The sequence below is a fragment of the Cataglyphis hispanica genome, chromosome 3 (assembly GCF_021464435.1).
Source record: "Cataglyphis hispanica isolate Lineage 1 chromosome 3, ULB_Chis1_1.0, whole genome shotgun sequence".
Taxonomy (NCBI): domain Eukaryota; kingdom Metazoa; phylum Arthropoda; class Insecta; order Hymenoptera; family Formicidae; genus Cataglyphis; species Cataglyphis hispanica.
The window spans coordinates 11,942,394-11,961,910 of NC_065956.1; the positions used below are offsets into that span (position 1 = coordinate 11,942,394).

The window sequence follows — 19,517 nt, forward strand, 5'->3', positions numbered from 1 at the left end:
TCATAAAGTTTCTCTCGCGCGAGTCTCCGGCGCGATCTCGCTCAAAGTTTTCGCCAGGCCATGCCATTTCATTCCATTCCATTCGTCTTTCTATCCCGGACACGCCACGTACTTCCGCTTGCATACCAATGAATTCGTCATGCTAAGTATTTTGCCGACGAAATGACGATGGATGGAATAATACGGCATAACTATCGCGACGTACATAGATTATTTTCCTTGCGCATCTGCAACATAAGCTTTTATTCTTTTTTTTTTTAAGAGACTTATTTTTCCAGCTTTGCCCGTTTATTCTGATAACGTATATGGCGTATACAGTAAAAACGCAGGACAGAAAACATCGATAAAAAATACGTTTTTATAACTTACATTATCGTGTTTATAAAGAAATATAGCGCAGTTATCTTTTTAATGTTGAGACACTCTCTCCGCGATCGCGTATCCGCCTGAAATGCTAATTAGAATCACGTCTAATTAGCATTTGTATCCTGTATTTTCTGTCGCATTTTCGCGAAGCAATTAGCACGAATTGACCGTTGTATATACAATAGTGTATAATATAATTTCCAAAATGACGATCACGGGCGCAGACTAAATTCACCGAGCGCCGTGAGAGATATTATTCTGTCGGTTCAACGAGCCGCTGTAACGACAGAGAGGCTCGTTTATTCCACGAGAATAATGATTAGCGTCGACCGGCACGCACCTAGCCTGCGGACGCTGAAAGAAGACTCCATAGAATCGGACACGCTATTCCCCATTCGCGACTCGCCGATTCCTCCTCGTTCTTTCTACGCGAGAAAGTTTCAATGGTAGAACCGCATTTCTTCTACGTTGAAATATCGATCGACTACTTTTACGATACTTTTACCGGCTTTATAAATGTATTTTTTCCCTAATATTTTAGAAGAATGTATTTTATACACCATATTTTTATAGCGTGTGGTAAAAATGTATTAGCGAACATAAAAATCAATAAAGAATAATTAATAATTAATTGATAAAATAATAACAGAATTCTGAAAATTCAATGCAGAAATTTTGCATCCAACTAAAATTTATGGCGATACTTTTTAGAAAATATTTCTTATGCATTCTTGTTTTAATGTTGATTCAGATTCAAATATTTTGTAAAAAATACAGAATAAAAAGATATCCAAATATAAGAAAAGTAGCATTTTTTGAGATATACATGTATACACAGAATAAATTTTCCAACTTTGTCTATGTTATCGAAAGGACCGAAAATATGGAACGCTTTTTTGGTCTTTTAAATTTAAATTTCACGGAAAAATTAAAACGAATTGTAAACGTAATTTGTTCTCTCTATTGCCCATGTAAAAGCAGCCCGTGTAACATTTTTAGCCAAGTGGCGCGAAGTTCTGCATTGCGGATCTTTCGACTATAATATTCTGACAATGCAACGCACAGTGAAGTCACGTGTCTATAACGTCACGGGCGTCTTAATTTCGTGCATTGGGAGCGGATCGATGGCTGAGAGGATCTCAACTACTATTCCCATATAAAGCCTCGGTTACACGGTTTGTTTCCGTGAACATCCGTCGCTTAAACTGGAGCTTTACACCGCCCGAGGGAGTGCGGGAAGTTTGCAAGTAACGTGAGTAACAGACGCGACTCGATAACATATTCTCGATTTAACGGAAATGTCATACTTCGCTTTATGGCGCTATTCCAGGTAAAACCCCCCCTGTTCGTGACTTGTATGTAAATTGTAAATGCAAAATGCACATAAATTAATAAATATGACTTTGATTTTTTTTTTACAAAAAATTAAAACGCAGTCATACATTTTCCGTGGCATAAAATTTTAATCTAGCTGTTATAATTTATCGCAGAAATGTGGAATTGTCGAGTAATAAGAAACGCTATAGAATCGCCTTTTGTATTAATGATTGCGACATCAAGGTAAGGCAGGCCGGAGCACTTAGATTAAATAGGAAGCTGTTCCATTTAAAGAGAATAATATCGCTTCGAGCATTTCTTCGTAATTACAACGAAACATTTCATAAGATAGAACACCACTTTTCGTGTCAATGACCGTAATAACCTCGAGGCTCGTATTAAGATAGTCCTAAAGAAGCTAAACTTAAAATCAACTTCATTCTTCCAGATTGTTCGAGCAGTAATAAATAAAAATTAATTGTCCCAGACACTCGCCATCTCCTTTGCACATATATCGCTTATTACGATCATGTGCTTTCATCGAAAAGTCACGAAACGGACGCGTGTAATGCAAAGAGCAATTTTATTTATTAAACCGATCACGATGAGGATGCAAAGGCCGTTGCACGATTCGTAGAATCGCACGAACGCGATGGGGCTTACGTAACGAAAGCATTCTCCGACGAAACAAAACGTTGACATTTCAAGAAAACAGCTATTCGGACTGTACTCTCTTTACAGGAAGAGATGAATCTCATTTTTCCTTCGTAATCGACGATGCGTGTGAGCTCACAGTCGTAACATTTCGAGTCCTGGCTCTCCCGACACTTTCGGATTCATCGTCGAGGGCTTGCCATCGAGCGAGAGAGCGAGAGAGCGAGAGAGAGAGAGAGAGATAGCGAGGATGGAAAGAGGAACGTGCGCGCGATGGTAGAAAAGAAAGAAAACGAGCAAAGAGAGTTAAGGCGAAGAAAGAAAAGGCGTCGAGCACGATGCGAAGGCGACGACGCAGAAGTGCCGCGGAATGGAGTGCAAGATGGTGCACGTCCATCCCATCCACCCACCTTTCTTCACTCTCTCTCTCTCTCTCTCTCTCTCTCTCTCTCTCTCTTTCAGGCTCTCGGCCGATCTTCCTCGTTGCTCCTTCGCGAGCTTTCGCGGCAACAGCCATGCATTGATCGCGGGATGAAAAGTGCTATGTTACCGCCGTGGCCGGCTGTGAATCGAGAGGGTTGAATGCATTTTCCATTCGTCACCACCGAGTTACCACCCCTCAGTTTTTCGCGCTACCCCTCCTCCACGCTGTTATTCCCTTCCCTCCCATTCTCCGTCTCCGCGGTTTTATCTGAAACGCGCACATGTGTTGATACGCGACAGAGCTTGAACGACGCACTTGCGATTTCTCCGTCTCGTTGAAGCGGTTTCGTCGACGCTTTTCTTTGTACACCGGCAGTACACCTCCTTTACGAAACAGTTGCGTGTTCGTTATATTTGGCTTCAAAGTCGCGCGAGAAAAAAATCTGCTTGCCAACAAAACGCGCGATGTCAAATGCAGTAGTGCAACATGATATTTTTATGCCAAAACAAATTAAAACGTCAAATTTAATATTAATATAATGACGAAGCTTTCAAACAAGTCAAAAATATATCTTGTAACATTTGCTGTCATTCTGAGTATGACCCATGATTTTTATCGTTTCATAAAAAATAATTCTTAAAAATTTGTTTGTGTGATTAGATCACATTAAATATTAAATTAAGAAAACTCGTTAATTTAATAAATAATAAATTAACGTAAAAGTTAAAAAATGCAGAATCATTTTTTTAGTTGATTAGAACATGCTTTTCTATATTTGTAACGATTAACTTATCTTACCAGTTTATCATTGCACATGGTGCAACATACACAATCGTAAACATTCGCTTTGAATTCGAATTTCTCATTTTTTTTTTTTCTTCTTTTTCACTAACCATGTACATTTGTATACGAAGGCTATGTTTTTCCACCATGAAAAGAAGTGACGGCTGTACATTTCCCTTTAACGACTTCGCTCTCTCTCGCTGTTTTCTGCGTAACGCGCGTCAAACTCTCATTGCCTCTGCACGAAATGCATGTTTTTCTGTCACTGAAATCCGTTTCAAAGATTTTCGCGTGAAAATTTACTTGTTTAATGAGACTCGCCTAAAATAAAATTCTATGAATTCTCAGCAAGTTTCCAAATCTTTTCGATAGAGATTAATTTTGCAAAGCTACATCTGCGCGAAAAAAATCATGGAAATTTCAACAATAAATGTAATTATGTATAATACCTAGATCTATCCTATAAACTATGAGATATGTTTCGCTCAAATCTGTTTCCACGAATAATGTTAACATCACTCACCTAACGAGAGGACGAAAGTCAAACTGGACGAGGTTGGCACGAATCTGAAACACAATACAGATGTATGCTGTTATTATTAGTACCGCCAGAGTTGGTCGCGTAATTGTAACTAACTTTGACTTCAGCTGAGCGAATAATTAGCTACTGTTTCCTAAAAGCTACAATATAATAGTGTACCATGGAATGTAATAAAGCGCTGTATTCAGACAATAAACAGATCCATAATTGAGAAACTAGATATATTCTGTAACAGAAAAACATTTCTAAAAAAATAACTAAAAAAGAGAATTCCATAAAATTGTACAATATTAATTTATTATAAATAAAGGAAATTTTCTATCTGTTCTTTTTTCTCTCTCTACTCTCTTTTAATTTATTTCATATTTATTTATTTACGATGCTATCACAACACGTTACAATTTATCTTCTGAACGCGTGTTGATTATCGAATCCAAATTTATCACTGACGGTTTCGTGAACGTACGTTTATCGCAGCAAATATATAGATCTACAATTAAGAGAGAGAGATAACAAAGTTATAAAATGATAAAAAGTGGTAATGGTACAGGCTCTTGTTGTCAAACACGGATTATCGTATATCGGCTAAGCCAATTATCATGACAACGAACGTACATTAGTACAAAGAACATCTTCGTGTCTCATGGCGGACGAGCACGAGAAACGAAACTCGATGTACTCGCGAAACGAAAAGTTTCCTCGAACACGTTGCAACAGTTTAATTGAGTGCTGGAATGCGAAGGACATGTTTCTCGTGTAACTAGCCAGTGCTAAAATTAAATTCTCTCGCTGCCTTCGAGCTATTGAAAGGGCGCAATTCAGTTCTACTTCATTTCGAATACACTACATGCTTTGAACTAAAACAAGTAGTTCAAAGCTAATACTTTGCTTTTAATAATATCGCACCTCTCATTAGTTATTGCATGTCACATCGTACATTTAAAACATACAATTACATAAAATCAAAATGAAAATTATAATAATTATGATAATAATTAAAGTAGATAAAGTTAACATATTTCATTATGTTAACGTTATCTACTTTAATTATTATAATTTTTATCTTTTATTGTTTATTAAATAAAAAATAGATATATATATATCTTTAAAGAAACTGTCATCTGATAATCTTTAATAAGCAAAGTTGCAACGTCGCATCTTCATATTTTGCAAACACGGAGAGGTACGTGTACTATTTCTAAGCTATGAATAAAATCTTGTTTATCGTGTTCTCGAAGGCAATAAAGCGCACAACATTTTTCTGAAATGGAGCTAAAAATTTCACCGTGAGAGAAAAAGAAAGAGAAATCATCCCGGAGGAAACGGGAAAATAAATTTCTATGACCAATCCGGTAACGCGCTAGAGGATTCAGGATTACCACGGTTTTGTTCCGTCGTTAATCCTTTTTCGTTGTATTTCGTTTCAGTTAATTCCTGTTGGTTCCCCATGTGACATCATTTATTAAATCCGGAGAGCCGGAAGCGCGTCGCGTACGCGCGCAAGAGTTTGGTGGTAAAACACCGTAAAATGGAAAATGCAGATGCACGCCGTTGCAAGTGACAACAAATTTTCATCGGTTTTGAAGATACCATTCCCAAGCGATGTATAAATTAAAGAATATAGGAAACAATAGAATATATTGCATTATATATATTGTCCAAATTATTTAATTTATATTATTTTAAAATTTAAATTCTCAAATTAAAAGATATCAAAAAGTTTTGAGCATAAAAAGTAAAATAAAGTGTTCTTTCTGCAATATATAAAAAAAATTATATATATATAAGATTATAAAATTATATAAAAAAATTTTTAAGATTTCAAAATTAGTTTATAGAAAATATTTTTATTTTAAATTGGGCAAATTTCATAATATATAATCCTCGCGCATATTCTGTGTCGTATTTTATTCTGCCAAATTCAAAAATAAACAACGTGTTAATAAATCTACAAAGACAGTCGATGTCCTCGTTAGCGCAATAGCGCCATTCGTCAGATTACATTCGAATTTAGTCACGCATCGGCTCTCAATTTGTACGACAAAACCGTCGGATGATTCGTACTATAGTATAAATCTTTCGCCGACGACTGGTGGAATTTCATAAGAGAAAAACGTGCAGATCGAACTCTGCAACAAAATAAATTGATTTTTCGCAGCTGGATATGGAGGATGGGAGAAGAGAGAGGCTGTCCGCGTTCAATTCGGATATTTCGCATGCGGAACAGCCCCGTGTGGCATCGCACAGGCATTTCCATTTCCGTGTAAAGCTCGAAAATACCCGCATGCATACGCCTTTACACACACCGGAACGAACGCGACGATCGCTCGTAATTTCATATTGCTATTTTGAACACTATGCAAACGCGAATGTATGTATAATAATCGATTTTTCAGATTAAATATTATTAAATTTATGCAACGATAAAAAAAATATTTACAGGAAATTTCGCTGCCTCGTAAAAGACGCGCGCAACAAGTCTTTCCATTAAGCAGTTTAAATATATATGTTCAGCATAAAATAAATACGCCGTTCTTGTAAAATTTTAATATATTGAGAATAATTGTTAACAAATAAAATGTATGTATTAGTGTAATCATTAAAATGAGCTCATATGACATAATTCCTACTCTAGTTTCTAATGAGAAAACTGAAAATAGAACTCTCTATAAAACTTTCGATTTTTGAAAATGCGGTGCTAACTTCACACCGGTGAAAACTGAGACATTCTAAGTAAATCTTCAACAACTTGTTCCCAAGAAAACAAAAAAAAAAAAGATAGAATAACATAGTTTGTAATTGAAAAGTTTTTATCCGAGTCACGGCTATCGACGATGCCATCGTAATTGCCGGTGTCACTTGGTATGCGGGATGCGTACGGTTCGCAAACAACGCATGCACTTCTATGTAGAATGGACGAAAATTCTGAACACACGGATTGAGAAACGAGAATAAAAAAAAAAAGGAAAAAGAAAAAACACGGCGAATCCGCGGCAAACGAGCATATTTTTCCCTCTGTCGGAAAGGTTCGATAATCTGCCACCTGTTAGGCTTAAAAGTGTCAGACGAGGGATCCAGAACTGAAAACTGGCCGCTGAAAAAAAATGGCCGAGTATATAAGCGACGTCCGGGATAACGCGATATATTTGCAGGCGAAAACCGGCGTGCTTGAATAACGGCGCCGCTTCGGAACGAGTTGCCGCAATTTATCGGCGCGATTTTTCGACGAAACGAAAACTGCCCTTTTATTTCGCACGTAATAACAAGGCTTGAAAATATATGATTTGAATCAAATAATAATTGACAAAATAAAGATGATAGAGAGGTGAGAGCAAATCAAGAATCTTGATACGCGCTTTCAACTCGTTCAGACAAACGCTCAATGTTTCTATATAGCGTTTGTCATAGGAAATTGAAGATCAATTTTTCTCTTTTTGTCGTTTTAACGTTCGCGCAAACCTGTCTCTCCTCAAAGAACTCAAAGAAACGTCACCATTATATACAGATGCCAAGGAAAACGTCTTTTCGAGCTTTACCAACAACGCAAGTAATTTCTTCGCTTCAAGGCCACGTCAATTTAGCTATTTCTAAAAAAAATAGCACCGTATTTCATCGGCAACAAAGAGGAAATAATTTTATTTTTCCGCCGTCTACCGGACGGCAGCAGGTTTAACAGGTCAAACGTGCGACATATACCGCCGTGTCAGGAATGAAATTGCCACTGCCTGATGCTGGCTTTCCCGGAATTTTTATCGAAGGCTCCGACGGCAAAAGCCATCCGACGCCGTGCGGACACGAATTATTGCCACTGCGGAATTTTCATCCCAGTCTAACCTACTGGGAGCAGATGCTGCCGCCGTTCGAATAATTTCCATTCCACGATTTGCTTAATTCTATCCCTCTCGACTCCCTCTCTCACCGGCTAGTAGTAATCTTCGCGGAATTAAGAAAACTGTATTATCTCCTTCGCCGGTGAAAAGATCGATCGTCAAAGGATTACGAATGCCACAAGAATTCCGTTATTATTGAAAATTTTATTACCAAGAATACCGGCACTTTTATGTTAAAGAACAAAAAAAAATACTAACAGCACAAAGATTAGTTTTTGCGACGAGATCAATATTATATTTCAACTTTGAATTAAAACATTACGATACAAAATTAAATTTTGATAACAATTATATTTCAATTTTTGCTACCCAATTGAACAGACCTGGTTTTTTATACGAGCATGGAGTCGTACTAGTGTAGCGTAATATTTAACTTTATATTTAATAAATATTGTGTAGCTGAAATTATATTATATATATGTTTGAATAAAAAAAAAATATAAATTTAGAAAAATATTTTTAGATATCTATAAATTTTATCACATTTATTGTACATTAATAATTATATATAATTAGAGTTATATATATATATATATATATATATATATATATATATATATGGCTATTATAGTATATAATATATTAATTATATATTAGTAACATATAATATATGATAAGTCCAAGACGCAAACACTGTTTTACAAAGTTAACTCTCATCATATTTTTTATAAATTAAAAAAAAAATTTTAATAATTTATTTTAATATATTTTAATATTACAAGACTTGTTACAAAGTTATTTAAATGGAATATTAAAAAATTACAAAAAGAGAATTTTTCCCGACAAAATTTTCACTAAGGAAAAGTAGAAGCCAGCGATAGAATCTTTAGATACCGAGAAGCACGTACCAGAATCCTGTATATTACAGAACCACCTTGAATATATGAATTCCGAATATTTTCGTTCGGATGTGTCAATTTGATCCCTCAATATCTGCTCCGACAAACTTTTTATCGAACTAACGTCACGTCAGTGATAGCGGTTCTTCGTAATCGCAAACTTTCGGAGGAAAAGCCGTTCGCGATGTCATCGATTTTGCATCAAGGCCACGAAGAAACGGCAAGGGCGAGTCGGTTCCGCAGCGGGACAACTTAATTAAGGAACGTTCCACCGACACAAGTGAGCACTCTTTAGTTATTTCCAACTCTCCCTTCTACCCGTCGGCAACCTTTAATAATCGCGCATCCACTACGGTGGTGATACCTAAGAAGAACTTTACGGTCAAAGCTTTGCAATTTTTTTAATTTCATAAAATTAATTAAGCATTTCATATATATATATATATATATGTATATATATATATATATATATATATGTATGTGTGTGTGTGTGTGTGTGTGTAAATTTAAAAATTTATTTACCAATAATTGAAATTTGATGTTTCTTTACTTTTGAGTTTATATCAAGTATCTTTGTCTCTTATTTTTACATCGTATTTTAAATATTTTTTCAAGCTTTCAACATTATTCAGATTTTGTCTGAAAGGCACTATTACTGCGCACCATCACTCACGTGACTCCGGGGTAACACGAGGACAGGAAATTTAACTGGGTCACACGTTTTGTTTCGCCCCGCGACGATAGCTCGCCGCGCCGTGAAATTGAGCTCGGCGCGCAACAGTGCCCGCGAAAGTGGACGAGTGAGCGAATTAAGTCGCCCTGTTGGTTGTCACATGGCACAGGCGGACGAAACTTTATAATGGAACCTGCAAATTCGGCTGCAGTTGCGCGGAATTCGTGGCCCGAAGCCCAAACCCGGATAGGGTGATGATAGTTCTCGCGAGTTGCGTTTGATTCGTTTAAAATGTCGATGTAGATGTGGAGATATAAAATTCTTCTTCGAAAGTCGGACATTTTCTTATGAATTAAAGTGCTTGGAGAAATTTTTTATCGAAACTGTGTTATATTAATAACTCAAATTGATCCTCATTTAGAAATGAAAAAGTTATTATCACTTTTTTTTTATTTTGAGAAATGATAAAGTTTCGCACTTCATATATCTTCTAGTTTCTCTTTTTATATTTAATCGCTTGAACTCTGAAACTCTTTGAGAAAGAGCCAAAGTTCAATCATATTAAAATACTGAAAACCGAATATAAACTTTACAGAGATCTTTAATCATATGCTTTCCGCTTTATGTTTATTTATATATCCATTTCCTTAATTATAAAAAAAATATCAATGTAAAAAATAATCAAAAAATGTAAATGTAAATATATTCCTACATATAATGAATTTCTTATATTTCTTCAACTACTACTCAATTTTGTAAATATTTCGAGTGATTAATTAAGATGCGTCAAAACTATATATTGCATTTGATTGTTCTATATTAATGTAACATCAAGAAATATGCAATTGTTCCTTTTTTTATCATAGACTAAGCATATGTATGCGACTAACATATACATATATATATATATATATATATATATATATATATATATATATATATATATATATATAACATATAATGTATTGTAAAACATTTAATGCTTATTTAATCTAGTATAATATTAATATATCTTCTCTTATATTTTTTTTTTCTATTAAAAATGTAAACCGTAACATTTATTTCCTTGCTAGCCTAAGATTTAACATTTTATTTTCTCTTAATTAATTTTTTTTTCATCATAAAACTTAAAATAAAATATTTACGTCTTCAGATTTCGATTTTGTAATTGTTAATATGTCATTGTATATTAATATACAATGCGGTTAAGTATACACAATCAAGAATATATATATTTTTCTAAAATTTAAATTTATATATATATATATATATATATATATATATATATATATACACATCACATAAAATTGCCTAATTCCTCGTAAATGACAATACATTAATATAAAATATATTAAGGAACATTTCGCTTTGTTTCGATAAAGATAATCGTGAATCACAATCACACAATTCAAGATAATTCTCGAAACAAACAATTCTCAGCAGCATAGTCATTACAGCAGTGATTTTAAGAGAGTAAAACGTTAAACATCAACACATACGTCATGTATTTACGTATCTGCGACAATGTGTTGCGCTTCAAGTAAAAAATGCTTCGAAAATTGCGATTAAAGCCAGTTTATAATAATATGCTTCGAGAAGAGCTTATCGTAATAATTTTCAATTGTGCTTCCGCAAATGTCCCGTTCGTTCCGGTCGCCATTAAACCGGCAATATGTAATTGTGAAGGATGCGCGTGGTCACGAAATTCCCGAAATTAACGACACCCAAAGGTATGCGAAAAGTTTGGATGTTGCGGTACGATTCGCGTCTCGAAAATTTCCGCGGTGGTGCACTGTGACCGCAAAACTTTCGTTTTTGGCAACGAGCCAGAAGCGACCGTCCCGCTTCTCTCTATCTGGAGTCCTCTTTTATCACCGCTCCTTCGATTAATCGATCGCGACACGGTCGAAGAGACGCCGAACGCGAGTGAGAGAGAGAGAATAGTCTTCAATCAAGCACGAGAAAAGGAAAATTGGAAAGCACTCGAGAAATGAAGCACGCCGAGATCAGAGAATTGAAGATGATAGCCTGTTAACAGTAAAGAAAACGAAAGATTGCGTATTTAACACTCGGAGGCTTATTTGTCGCGCCAATATAGAAACGTTTCTGTTTCGGAATTGTCTAACATAAATAAATACACTCAAATACATGAAACACGAGATATATTTCTTAGGATTCAACGAGAAGTACTGAAAATCATAATTCAAACTTTACGGATATTAAAAGAGATGAAAAATATCTGTAAAATAAACTAGAAAATATTGAAATAATTTTTATAAATTATTCAATTATACAAATATTTTATAATTAAATAATTATATTATTATTGTGCAATAAAAAGAGAGATGATAAGATTAAATAAAATCTAATACGTTATCTATCCATTACTTGATATATCCATTAGATAAAATATATTTGTATAAACATGATGCACATGTTTAGAAGTCTAAAATGACTATTACATTTAAATCTGCATTTTAAGCGGGACTCCTAAAGCGTTTTCTTTATTGCCATACATCTCCGTTTATCTTATGTAGATAACATTTGACAAGTAGCTCTCGAGAGAGTGCTTGTATTTACATAGAATGTACATACATGGGAAGTTAAGATCAATGCAACTCCAAGAGCTGTCTCGGCACGAAGAGCTCGACAATCTTGCTTCGACCTGCCATAAATCTGGCGTCCTTCGAGCACGTCGTAACTCTTGCGGTGAAGCGATATATAGGCCTATACGCGGAAATTCAAGAACATTGTTGCAAATTTAGCGGATATAAGTTGCGTATCCTGCGGGGCCGGGAGGGTGAAACTTTGCGCGAAACTTGCAACTTTTGTCGTGCACGAGTGCAAGCTGCGAACCAAACTACACGAGTGAAGAGACGTGGCACGCAAACTTCTAGTTAAGAAGACAGAACTAACGTAGCAAGTAATTAGTACAATTCAAGCGATAAATGCGCATTGTCAATTGTAAATTTCCCTTTCGATAAAGCGCACGCGTAAATATTATAAGCGTTAATTTTCGAGTTATTTTATTCATTCAAATATTCATTATTTATTCAATCATTGTTCGACTATCAAAATATTATAAAAAATTTTTAGTAAAAATTGTTAGTAGTTTCATATACAAGAATAAATTTTTTTATTTTAAAATAAAACTGCGGCAAGTATATATATATATATATATATAAATTTAAAAAAATATCTAATTAGTAACATAACTAGTTTTTAAAGAAACTTCGATATATTTATAAAATATAAAACTATGTACTGTTTATATTCTTTCATGTTTTCTTTTTATGTTATTTTACTGAACAGAAATTTATAAATTTTCGCGCGTAAAAAAGAGAGTCTAATTTATCCATATTTCTTCTAATCTCAAGTATATACACATTTCAGCACTTTAGTTTTTAAATTTAGTTCTCATTACTTTAAATTCGCATATTTCTCGACTCTATAATTCGCAATTACCATTATAATAGATTAAATAATTATTACGTTCTCTTCAAGAGATAATGTATTCTACACATCGACATAACACTCTTAACTCGGTTACATAGAAACATTGCTACATGGAAATGTGCTACATAAGGACGTTACCTAAATTATTGCAGCGAGATAGCACGCCAATTATGTTTCCATTTATTTTTAAATGACTTGGCAAGTTCGACCGACAAACTCGTTCGCTCGCTCGTAAATGAGCATAAAATATTGATTACTTCTCTTTATTAGCATATTGATCGAGAACGTGCGATAACATGGGGCTTGTCTTATTGAGAAACCAAAACTGGACAGCGGAAAGATGGAACTATTCGAAATTATAGACGCTATGTTATTTCATACTAATATCGTAACCCAATTCTCTTGTTATTGCTTGCAACATCGCGTGCACGTCAACGTGACTTGATTACTTGCAACAATTCTCGCCGCATGTTTTTGAATAATAGTTAGAATTAATTAAATAAATTATCCAATCACACAAAGCCCACGAAGACTCGACACGAAATATAAATTTGTACGGTGCCAGAATTAATTTAGACTATATAGGGTATCGTAAAATCAATACGCCGTGCTTCAAAATCAATACCGAGCTTTTTAAATGAAAAAAATATGATTAAAAAAGTTCTACAAGTTCTTTCGAATATTTGGAATTATTTGGAATATTCTACAAATATTATAGTAACCTTTTTTCTTTTCCAACTAAGATATTGTATTCCTCGAATGTATTATTTCTGTTTTCAATACTTTTCTAAAATACGTCATAGAAAATCGTTTTAAGCAAATAGTCGCGTATCGATGCATCTGGCACTTCCAGTTTTCAACATCCTCGCGTTTCAAGTAATATATTCTACGAGTAATCGTGATTTGTCGACGACAGCTTCATCGATTGATCGAACAAGTGTCAATGCGCATCGCCGATAGCAAACGTAATATTTGAACGGGATATGCTCGCGGTCTATGCCTATGAGAAGTTCTCCCATCACAGCGACAACATATTCCTGATGCTCTCCTCCCTCTTCCTGGTTCACATATAGATCTGCGTTCAGTGTCGCGCGATATTAAAGTACACTCCTTTGGCGAAGAGCCAAATCGATGCTACCGTATCCCTTTCTCTTTCTCTCTCATTCCCTCACTGTTTCTGTTAAAAAACGATTTATTCTAGCGAACCAAAGACGTTCGAATATATGAAGTCTTCCTATCATTCTGAACAACGACTTTCTTCATCTCAAATCTATGATAAACATTTGTCGATATTACATTTCCTGAAAGTATGTCATCAATATGTAAGCTCGATATTTTCTATAAAAATCAGATGTACGAAACATGTGCTTTATTATGATGAAAATATTTTCTTCACACAAATGGAAAACTTAATTGCATTTCAAAATAATTATTTCTATCAGATGTTAAATAAGTATTTTGTAAATCTGATAATTATCAATTTCTTTTTCTAGATTCACACAGTACTTTATAATTGTAATTAAAAATAATTATGACTATAAATCTACGCAAAACTCACGCAGTTTTGGCAAAGTTAGCCGTATCTCATATATTTGCCAAACGTATCAAATTTTCTTTCCGTCATACAGAGGAGAGGTCCCTGCTTGCGGATGCGCAACACACAGGGATCCTTGAATTTCAAATTATTGTTTGTCAAAGGTAGGAATAAAACAGTCAAGATATGCGATTAAGAAAACAATATCGCAAGAGACTGGGACTTAATCTTCGTCATTCGACTCGGCCAGAATTTCTCGGAGAGCAATTAGCATTAAGCATCCACGGAAAAGCGTCTTCAGAGTTAAACTTCGTTTAACCGTGTCACGGACGAATAACCCGATAGAAGTTCCACTTAGGAAACAGTCGAGCAGTAACTAACGTTGAGATGACAAGACTCTGGCGTCTGTCACCAGTATATACAACTTGTTAAACGTGGTAGTGAATGTTCAAAGTCTGTTTTTGGGACAAGTACAAAATAGCCAAGTGACATGCTACTTTCTGAGACGCACCATGTGCCTAGCAACGATAGCGAAGAACTTCTACAAGTTTTCAAATTTGCTAATAGCTAGGTACATATATATATATATATATATATACATAATTTTATGATAATTAACTATATATTAAAATATCCATATCAAAATTTACGTTAAAATAAAAAATTCAAGTGTGGCTATATTTTTATCAGATATATATTATCGATTATATATTCGCACGATATTCATGACACTCTATTTCTTATTTAAATATTATTGCACTTTGCATTTATATATGTTTGGAGAGAAAAATTGCAGCATTAAAGAACGAATTACACCCTTGCGAAAATCGATTGAGCGATTTATAACGCGCGAGAACACGCGATAATCGAAAAGTTCTCGATCGATCGGTCTGGCAAAATTCACGAACGTGATAAGAGAATGTCTGGGGCCTAAAAAAGAGAATGATTTTTCCCAGAAGCTGTTCGGTAATGCTGCGCGTTCGTAGACCACAGACACAGACATGCACATAAACGTTCTCCGCGCGTCCTTCAACGGCGGCGGATATGTGCGTGCGTGTATGTGTGCCCGGCTTTCTACGTAACTTCTAACATACCTGTGCCGTTGCGCGCATATATGTGTGTGTGCCGAGTGTTTATAGATACGTGCATAGAGCGAGTGTATATGGGGTAGAAAGCTGGGGCACGGTGGTAACGTCCCGGAAGCCAGGATCGATATCCAGACACGCCATCACCACCCTCGATTCTCCCCCTTCCCTCTCCGTTTCCCTCTCTCCTTCTCGCTTTCTCTCCCCTTACCTTTCTTTCCCTCCTCCCCTTTCATTCTAGAGACTCTCGTCTGTTTATTTTTCCCTTCTGCCGTTTACTCCGTCGTCAGAAGGGTTAATGGACCCTCTGGAGATGTCTTTTGCGATGCGAACGGATTCGCGACTCGCAAAGGCCAGATTTTTCCTTCCGCCAACTGCAGCGAAGCGTCCTTTTACTTCCGCGATCATGCTAAGAGAACGTAATAAACCTGCGTTTGACAGAACAATGCGTGAGAATTCGAACAACCCTTTCAGCGAAGCCACGATTAACTCCGAATGCAAGCGCGTAATGTGACTGACAAAAAGTACCTAATTTATATGTAAATAATGAATAAAATTAATTATATAATACATAACACTATTGAAAAGCGAGTGATATTATTATTATTATAGATTAGATAAATTTGTAATATCAAATAAATTTTGATGTGCCATTTCATGTCTAAGAAAGTAATTTAATTTCTATTTCGCGCAGAAGCACTGTTTGTCATATTGTAGAAGTCTGCATTTTTAGCTTCGTTTTGACATTTCATTGCAATTAATATACATGTATATTAATAAATATCATTGTAAATATGACCTGCATTGTTCTGTTTCAAAATCATTACGAACAATTGCATTTTCGACCAGCAAAAGTAATCATCGTTGTGGATTTTTACAACGTCATAAATTATCCTGTGCACAATACGGCAAGAAGAGAAAACAAAGGAAGTCAAAGATGAAGTAGATAATAGCACCTGCCTCTTTCAAACCAACTCAAAGTACTCTGTAAATTGAATTTAACCAACTGCATTGTGAATTGCCCCTGCAATCGATTTGGGCCTCAACAATGTGGAGATGCACTATTTTCTTCTCGTTCGATCCAAGCTAAGAATTATCGAAAATTTATACTATGTGATATGTGTATAATAATGACTATAACAATATCTTTAAATAAAATAAATTGTAGCACAAGTCATATTTGAAAAAAAGTAAATCTATTTCTCCATAAACTAATAATATCAAAATAAATAATAACAATTCTTAATTTTTTAATTTATATCATTAATACGTAAATTCTGCGAATATATCTTTCCCACTAGTACCATCATTAATATTATTTTATAAAAGCAAGAAAATAAATTATATTGTCGCTTTTTATGTTGTACACAATATTAGAATATTTTTCAAAATAGCGCAAGAAAAGAGATGTATACATAAATATAGAATCATATATTCTTTCTATACGCTGTCTTACAAAAATCACATTATTCAGGTCCGACGATAAAACTGCTCTTTCCCGCTTTCCCGATTATAATGTGCCGTATCGTTAATTTCCGAAGAAATAAAACAGGAAGGTATATGTAATGGATTTAATAATAATAAAAATATAGTAAGACTGACGTGGAGCGTAAAAGATTACCATGAGAATAACGCCGACAGTTTTAATCGCGATAAAATATAATAATACCGAATAATTCACAATGTCGTGATGAGGAGAAAATATATTGGAAGAAGTACAGTTAATGTCTGACCTGATAATCGTTATGCATGATAAAATATGACATTAACGATAATTCTCATTTTTGACAGATTTCAAAATGTATAAGTGCAAGTTCTGACGGTCCCGCTTGAGAACTTACGACTTTATAATCTTCGTGAGCTCGAAAGATCTCCAAGGAAGGGAAAGCGCCAAGTTTGGCGAAAATTCAATCTTCTCGTCGAAATACGGCGCGCGTACCAGACCTCACGATCTAAACGATCAAGTATTCATTTCCAATTATACTCTTGAAACAAGATATTACAAGTGTACAGCGGAAGGCTGTATAATACATTTTGCACATATACCAATGTACGTCAATCTAATCGATGAATTAAACTACAATTCGAGATACAAGTGATTAAATACTAATTATAATTTCGTAGCCAGTTTGAAAGAGATGAAATGTCGGCAATTTATTAACATTACGATGAATTAAAATTTGGAATCACTCTATTAAAACGGAATTTGAATTTACATATCGCGCAAAATATATTTTAGTCAAAGGTGCTAATGTGCGTTTGCATCGCAAAATATCATTATCGCATATGACATCGTTCTCAAATATTTGTCATTAAAATACATTTCATTTTTATTAATTTTAGATGAAATGTGTTCTTTATAGTTACCTGCTTACAACATGTTCATTACATATTAAATAAATGACAAAATGTCATTTCTTTTTATATTTAACATTTTCTATAATAATGACGTATTTTCTCTTTTTTCAAAAATAATATCTTCATTAATTAATCAGAGATATAGTCCAATTTGACAGTCAACAAATATTGTCTGCGATTATGACGGACATTTCATCTTGTGCAAATTAATTAGTTCGCCGAGGTCACCAAGGGAAATAGCAAAGATCTATTAATTGTAAATGTGTATCTATTAAGTCAGAATATTTGGACATTGATACGGCTAATAAAAGCTCTGTCTCGTATGAGTAATATTACATGTCAAAATTGCTATCTGTTGAACAGTATACGGAATATCATGTTTATCAAATAAAACGTGAAATTCGAAAAAACCAATTGCATTCTCATTCCGCTTTTAAAAATATTTCTACCAACACGTACACTTGTACGTAGATCGAATGGTAATTTGAAAGAGAAGCAAAAATAATTACGTCACTGCAAAATTCATGCGCTGACGTTATGCGGGCGGATAAAACAACTCGCGGAAATGTTCGTCGCGTACGCATATTAAATTCCTACCTACAAAACCCGAGTATCGTTAACAACAACGGACTCTTTGTCCGAATTAACGAACGCTTATCTGCATTGTGCTCGGGAAAGTACGGCCGCGCCAGGCAGTCCTTTCAATTATTGCAAATAAGCTTATAATGTAATTTTTCAATGCGTACGAAAAAATACTTTGGTCTGACCGTTGTCAGAATTAATACAAAAAAACCCTATTTATTAGCAATTTTCACGAGAAAAAAGTAAAGTCAACGAACTTTATCTGTTAGGCTAAAAATAATTCTGCCTCTTTCACAAAAATATCAGAACATAATTCGTCGTACGGTGATAAAAAGAATCTGCGATTTGAAGAAGTTATATGTTGACTTACAACAAATGGCGCGCGAACGAAGGAGAGAGAAGCGCGCTTTAAATAAAAAGTTATCTCTTGAATAATACACGAACAGAAGACAGATCTAACTGGCGGGAGATGTTAGTTTTAAATCCAAGTCGCTTTATCTAACATTTATACGAATCATTCAGGTGTCTGCAAATTCCAATTCCGTGCGGTTAAAAGGGAAAGAAGGAAGCGGATCTCGACGGAACGCGCGGATAAATCACTGGCCGTGTTATACCTGTACGAGCTTCACAACCGATAACGTCAGGTTATTTTTATCGAGTCGGCCATTCGCGAATCGCAGTTTATGCCAAGCACGAAGCCTTGCGTACGTACAATACGGAAGCCGAGACGGCGAGAGTAGTTGTCGAGAGAGAAACATACCAGACGTGGGGGTGAGAGTTAAGGGAATGCACAAAGCCGCCTCTGTCGAGAGGGAATAGAGGCGTTCTCTGTGCTTTCAGACATCCTGGTATTATGCATCGCGCGCACGACAGACCGACAGATCGTCGAGCAGGGCCGTGCCGGAGGATTGGGCCCCGAGATGAGATTTTCTTCCGTCCGAGAAAGCCGTCGGACTCACTCGCGGCGCTTGGACGAACCCGATTCTGAGAATATTATTTCGAATCCGTCAGAGGG

The 19,517-nt window shown here is 35.2% G+C and overlaps 1 protein-coding gene across 1 annotated transcript in view; it reads right to left on the reverse strand.

The window, feature by feature from the left end:
* The window catches only part of LOC126859263 (RNA binding protein fox-1 homolog 2), a 250,378-nt gene that overhangs the window by 201,595 nt on the left and 29,266 nt on the right, over positions 1-19,517 (reverse strand). The window contains exon 2 of the mRNA XM_050610362.1: positions 4,068-4,111. The gene's annotated coding sequence lies outside the window, so the exon portion shown is untranslated. The remainder of the gene's footprint in view (positions 1-4,067; positions 4,112-19,517) is intronic.